A 7,723-nucleotide genomic window follows, 5' to 3' on the forward strand; every position below is an offset into this window, starting at 1 on the left:
GTCAGAACACCATGATGGATGGATACATCTCCACATTACAAACAGCCTTGACCTACTGAAATCAGATTAGTATTTTATCAAGAATCAGTGTATGCAATTGCTGACACCGCTGTCTGATGATAACCACTTCCACCCTGGTTCGTGTTCAACAGTCACTTTGATTACGAACATGCCAGGGAGCTATTATGAAATCAGCAATATACTGTTTGAAGGGTGAACTCAGGTAATAGGGGACATATAAATGGTATTGATTTATATTACCATGAAGGAAATAAGTAACAAACTATTGATTCCATCTTTAATCTTTCTTTTTTGGCAAATATCTTTATTGATTTTTTCCCCCTTAATTAACAAACAAACAAATACAAAACAAAGCAACAAGAACAAAAAGGCAAATTAACAGGCAACCATCAAAGACAGCAGTAAGTAAATATAAAATCTGGAAATTAACATTAGCGAGAAAAGTAAAAAAGAATTACATGAGCAAAAAACGACAATAAGCTACACCTACCCAGTACCCAGAAACCTCCCCCCCAAAACTCCATAAACGAATCCCAGATTTTTAACAAATCTGTTGTATTTCCCCTTGGTTATATATGTACATTTTCACTATACAGTGCAAAAGACCTTCAGCCCACATTTGCCTGCCTATACACAGATCTCCATGTCAGAGCAATTTTATGTTTTGCTTCAAGTAAACAATATATGACCATTTCAATTCAATTTCAATTTAATGTCGCTTATAGAGCGCCAATACATTACACATGTCTCAAGGTGCTTTACAGAGTGTTAGACATTCAAAGAGAGCCCATGAGTAACAGGGGCAAGGAAAAACTCCCTAGAATTGGAGATACATGGAAGAAACCTCAGACAGATCCACGACTCAAGGGCCCAACCCATCTGCCTTGGGTCAGTTACAGTACAGTCATTTGTAGTTTGAAAGTTACAATGACAATGAAAGTTCAAATAGTCCAGTGTAGGGAATAAATTGTCCATTAGTAATCCATTAGTTATTTCGGAAAGTGATGGGTCGCTGGGATGCGTGGGCCAAAGATTCGGGCAGGGAACCACAGCAGGCGATGGTAGGGCAGTCATAGGGATGGCGATGGCAATGGCGATGGTAGGGCAGTCAGAGGGATGTGAGATAAATGCTGAGTAATTCTTGTAGCCCATATTAACATACCCAGAGTAGTGGCGCTACACGTGTATTTATCGTTTGAACTTGGCTCTGTAAGCATACATGCTTCCATTCTTCAGCAGTAATTTCTTCCTTAAGATTTAGACACCAGGGGCCTCATTTATAAAGGTCTGCGTAGATTCCACCCTAAAACATTGCGCACGCACAAACCTTGCAATTTGCGTACGCAAAAAAAATATTCTGATTTATAAAACCGTGCGGCGCACAAGTTTACGCAGGCGGCTGTTTATAAATACCAACCTGAGTTGAATTGTGCGTGCGTGCACGAGCACCACACTCCTCCCATTGTCGTCCCACAATATCCCATAAAAGGTCCATGCAAAACGATTCATGAATATTCTAACATTTATACTGATCATTTTATTGGCTATCGTTGACATGATAGAGACGTCACATCAATCTGAAGAAGGAAGTGAAAGTTGGTCGACAGCGATATCACATTTGACAAGTGAAGCCTACCATGAAATAAGGCTACCGAGTGATATAATTCTGTATCAAAATAACTTAATAACCGTATCGTACATTTGGCCATTTGGGTTCATCATAGGCCTACAGTGCACCATAGCATAAGGTGCAAAGTATTAATATTTTTAGGCTACTGAATAGTGCTGTGCGATATGGACAACAAGTTATTTCCCGATATAGGCAATTCTATACCATGATAACGATATATATCCCGATATAGAATTTCGACTTAAAATTATATATTTACATCCACACATTAATGCAAATTGTTCCTATAATATCTAAACATTTCTTTTTTAACAGTTGTGGTTGTGTACAGTAGGTGTAATTAAGTGCCTGTCACTTTAAGAAATACGTGAGAGAAAATAATGACGTTAAACCCAATAGTAAGCCTAAATGATCTAAATGCCATTGCCTAGATTGGTTAGCAACACACATTTGAGAGATGCAAGTGAGCAAATCAACTTGATATTAGCCTATACTTGTGTGTTACAATAGCATCACTTAAACTAGCACTATCATTTTTAAATTAGACACGTCGACACATAGAGTGTGCCTCTTAACATCCCTCCTCGATCCTATAGGGGATCTATAAAAAACAAGTGATAGGCATCCAGTGACAGAGAATTTCTAGTGGGTGGGGTATTATACGTTGACACTTTTTCCACCAATGAAATGTGCCGTTGCGTCCTCAACAACGTTGTTGGAACAACGGTGTTCGAACACCGGAGGTAGCGAATTGCGACACAAGTACGATGCTTTCTGGAAACAGAAAGCATCGCAAGTTGCGGTGGCTTAATGCCCGCACGGTCAAGGATGCCCACCCGCTTCCACACCAAGCAGATGTTCTGGCTGCTCTGGGTGGTAATGTATTTTTCTCCACCATGGATCTGACATCTGGCTATTACAATGTGCCGTTACATGAGGATGATAAGAAATAAACAGCCTTTTCGTCTCCATTAGGATTGCACGAATATAACAGGCTCCCTCAGGGCCTTTGTAATAGCTCAGCTACCTTCATGAGGATGATGCTTTATCTTTGGTGAATTTCTTAAGTCTCCTCTGCTATTTGGACGATGTGCTTGTGTTTGGGAGATCTGAGGCAGAAAGTTTGCAGCGCTTGCGCATGGTGTTTGAGCGTTTGAAAGAGCACAACCTGAAACTTTCTCAGGAGGTCTGTGAAATTTCTGGGTCATATCATCACACAGGAGGGTGTAGGTAGCGATCCAGATAAAATTGAAGCTATTGTGAATGTTTCGCAGTCAGACCTGATGGAGGCTGATGGCGTCACGCCATCAGCGAGTAAGATCCGCTCTTTTCTTGGTATGGTGGTTTATTACCAGCATTTTATTGAAAACTGCTCGGTGCTTGCGAGGCCATTGTTTGCTCTTACGGGTGGGTCTAAGCGGCCGCGCAGAGGTAAGGGTGCCAGTAGGTTTGTGCAGAAGAGAAAGCTCTGCCCTCAGGACTGGTCCCCTGAGTGTGCAGAGGCTTTTAAGAACCTCAAATCTGCGCTGGTGAGTAGTGTACCATTGGCTCACCCAGACTTCACAAAGCCTTTCTTATTGTCTGTTGATGCATCCACTAGTGGGCTTGGAGCTGTTCTGTCTCAGGTGCAGCCTGGTGAGGACAAAGCTCGGCCCATTGCTTTTGAGAGTAAGTCATTGAACCATGCTCAGTCTAAGTATCCTGCTCATAGGCTTGAGTTCTTTGCTATGAAGTGGGCTATCTGTGATAAATTTAGTCACTGGTTGCGGGGTCACAGGTTCACTGTGTGGACCGACAATAACCCCCTTAAATATGTCTTGACTAAGCCGAAACTGGACACCTGTGAGCAGCGTTGGGTGGCGAGGTTGGCCCCTTTTGACTTTGACATGCTATACATTCCAGGCCCTAAGAATGTGGTGACGGATGCTCTGAGCAGAGCCTTTTGTAAGGTCTAGGATCATGCACCGCCTGACCAGAACATCATACATTGAACTGCTTAAAGAAGTGGAGAACTTACAGGTAGATTCGGTTCAAGATATGTTTCGTCTGTCATCTGAACTTTCAGAGGCGAGAGAGCAGCGGGCAGCCTCCGATGCTGACGGCGTGTGTGTTGGGGCCACACATGTCGTTCGGGATGAGACGGAGAACTCACAGGCACAGGACGGGCAGGCACCCTCCGTGGCTGGCGGCGTATGTCGTCCAGGATGGGATGGGAGGCTGGGTCTCGCGTGAAGAGGTCTCTGCTGTGTTGCAGTCCTCTCGTCACTGGGAGGATGGTGCTAAACTTAGGGCCATCTCTCATGTTCAGCAGCTAAAGGCTATGTCTATGACTGGTCAAAATCCTTTGCCTGTTCATAGTCATGATGAACTGTATGACAAGCAGTGCCAGGACTCCACCATCAGCAGGGTTAGGTTCTTTGTTGACAGGGTGCGTCGCCCATCCCGGCGGGAAAGGGTGCATGAGTCCCAGGAGACACTTAAGACATTGAGACAGTGGGGTAAGCTCTCCATGCGTTTAGGTGTACTGTACAGGGTATCGAAGAACCCTGTGTCTAAAAAGAATACCTTCCAGTATGTGGTACCTGAAGCGCTGAGGCTCATGGTTCTAAAAGGGGTTCATGATGAAGCAGGGCATCAGGGCCAGCAGCGTACTCTGTGGCTGGCCAGACAGAGGTTTTACTGGGACACACTTGAAAGGGACGTCAGGGATTATGTTCACAGGTGCAAAAGGTGTGTGGTTAGCAAGGCTCCGGAACCTGAGGCTAGGGCCCCTCTGGTTTCCATTGCTAACTCAGCTCCTTTAGAATTAGTCTGCATTGATTTTTGGTCTGCAGAAGATTCTCACAACAAGTCCATTGATGTTATAGTGGTCACCGACCACTTCACTAAGCTGGCGTGTGCATATCACTGCCCTAATCAGTCTGCTAAGTCTGTAGCTCGGGTTTTGTGGAATAATTTATTTTGTGTGTATGGTTTTCCTGCATGCATTCACTCTGATCAGGGGGCTAATTTTGAGAGCTCATTAATCGCGGAGCTGCTTCTGTTAGCTGGGGTGGAGAAATCTCACACCACTCCGTATCACCCCATGGGGAATGGTCAGGCAGAGAGGATGAACCGCACCCTGGGAAGTATGATTAGAGCCCTACCACCCAGGTCAAAGGTCAAGTGGCCTCAGCTACTCAACAGTCTCACCTTTGCCTACAACTGCACTGTCCACGAGACCACAGGGTTCCCTCCTTTCTTTTTAATGTATGGCCGCACCCCTAGGTTACCTGTTGACTTAATGTTTGAAAGTGTGCTGCTGGACGGGGATGCAGTGGACATTGTTTCATCCTTGGGGAGGGACCTACGGGAGGCCATGGCCGTGGCTCAGTCTAATGCTGAGAAGCAGCAACGCAGGCAGTCTGAGCTATATAATAGGAGAGCTAAAGGGCAACCGGTCACTGTGGGCGACAGGGTATTGCTGGCCAACAAAGGAGAGCGGGGAAAGAGGAAACTGGCGGATAGGTGGGAGGGGACAATTTACACTGTTTTGTCTGTGAATACCACCACGCACACCTTTAAAATTAGGAGTCCAACAGGCAGTGTGAAAACTGTACACAGAAACCTAATCATGCCAGTGAATTTCTTGCCGCTCCCTGAAGCTGATGAGGATGATGACCATCTGTCATGTTCTGGTGGCAGTCTTAGTGAGGCTGGCAACTCACAGTCCAGTGGGGATGAAACCACTGTTGACAGGACGGTTAGGTGGGTTGCTGGTCTGGCAGGTAGCTCTGACACACACCGTAGTGATATAGGAGATTTTGGGTCAGTGACGGTAGAGGGAGGGGATGAAATGGTCCCAGACTCGGCTGGGGTAGGATCAGTGGGTACCTCTGTATCTTCAGCCAGTGAGAGCCCTCTGTGCACTGTGTCGGACAACGGTGTTGATTTTCTGTCGGTTGACCCCCACCCAACTGTTGATTCTCTGTCGGTTGATCCCCACCCAATTCTGTCCACACTCCACACTGGTGTAACTCAGTCACGTGTCTCACCTCCTCGACATAATGGTGGCTGGCGCACAAGGCGTGGTAGGCTAATTAAACCTGTGAATAGGCTCATACAGACTATGTCAGCTCAGTGGGTGCGGAGTCTTTTTAGAGGAGCTCACTAGAAATTATTCACATGTTTCCACTTTGATGTATATATATTGTGTACTTTTGATAAGTTTTCTTTTATAAAGAGTGTATTTTTGTTTTTGTTTTTAAGTCTCTCCCCTCCAAACTGAATTGTTACAGTCTATTGCATTGGACTGTGCTGCAGGTTAGAGTGTATCCTTTGCTCATGGAGTGTATATGGCACTTCCTCTATGGTGGGGTTACCTCCGTTACTGGACAGCTGTTATTGCTGATGGACCGGTGGTCCTAATTACGGGATGCACTACCTGCATTTTCTTTTCAATGATTCTGATGTGGTTTTGTTGTTTTGTAGTGAAAATTCAGTGAAGTCAGTGGGGGTGAGTGTTGGTTATGTTTCCCTGAATTTCCCCACTGTTCCCTGCATATTCTGCGCAGGTTTGCAGTTTCCCACGCCTCTGGGGTACAGTAGGTAGCAGGGGAGTGTGGCATGGGTGTCCCGCGCTTGGGACATTTAATGTGTCATGTAGCCCCCTCCTCTGCCTCTTTTGCGACTGTCCTGAGGCAAAGGTATGTGGTGTCTTATTAAAATATACCATGTCTTTTGTTTTATGATTTTGTGCCTATTTTCTGTCACCCCTCCATGTAGACCATCATAATGTGTTGTGCACCCTATGAGATGCAGTTTAATGAATAGTGACCGTGCACACGTAACTGTTTAAAAGTGTTCTTACGCTGCAGCCGTTTAGCATGCTGCAGGTGTATTTGGGCTAGATGGCTAGCATGCTGTTAGCTGAAATATGACATGTGGCGTGGGTTGACTCGATAAAGAAATGTTGTGTGATAATAAGTGGTTTACCTGGTCTGTTTGGCAGGAGCTGTGATGCGTCTGGCTTATTGCTCCATGCCTGAATACTTTTTATTTCTTTTCTAACATCTCAGGTATGCCACAAACTGTATTTGTTTAAACATATTCTTTTATGTAATTTTGTGCGACTGTAAGTGTTTGTCGCATGTCTCGCTCTTTTGCGACTGTCCTGAGGCAGAGGAGCTGTGATGCGTCTGGCTTATTGCTCCATGCCTGAATACTTTTTATTTCTTTTCTAACATCTCAGCAATAAAGCAACAAAAGTTATATCCGGTTGTGGCGTCCATCAATAAATACACAACGCAGAGTGATCGAGGGAGGGGAGAGACAACCTCTGTTACACACACACACACACACACACACACAAATGTGGAACAGGAATGGCTTGAGCCTTTATTTGTTGATTGGTGACCCTGAGTCTTTGGATAATCCTGTTCTTTATTGGGTTTTTGGCCTGTACAAACCAATTGTTGATTTTTATTTTTAATCCGTTGTCCGTGTCCTTGTGATGTTTGTATGTCTGTCAGCGCCATGTTTAACTAAATGTTTGCAAGTGGTAGTAAATGTTTGTCTCTCAGGTTCTCGCTCGTACATCTGTACTTGGTTGTGGTGAGCGAGCTTTAAATCAAACAGATGTTGTTTACTTGTGTTTTCATGCATTGCCTTTCCAATGAAACACATTCTGGGTGAAAATAAAAGTTGTAAAAGTATTTCAAGTATTTTGGAGTCTCTGTATGCTTGGGTTTCAGAAGGGGTGGGATAGTATAAAAGAAACCTGCCAAGAGCCTTTGAAACTGTCAAGCAAGCTTCCTGACAATTCTTCCTTAAAGGAAGTCTCCTACGATATGCACATTACCAGAAATGACTAGCTTTCAAACCTGTGTGAAAACACTGTGAATCTTCTTGGAATATTTACCTGAGTGAAAGTTCTGTCCTGTTCTGGAAAAATACAAATTTGATATACAGCGCCCTCCACAATTATTGGCACCCCTGGTTAAGATGTGTTCTTTAGCTTCTGATAAATTAATTTCTTTTCCAAATAATATAGGACCACAATGGAAAAAAAGCGTAAAATCCAACCTTTAATAC

Source organism: Sardina pilchardus, chromosome 2 (genome assembly GCF_963854185.1).
Source record: "Sardina pilchardus chromosome 2, fSarPil1.1, whole genome shotgun sequence".
Classification (NCBI taxonomy): Eukaryota; Metazoa; Chordata; class Actinopteri; order Clupeiformes; family Clupeidae; genus Sardina; species Sardina pilchardus.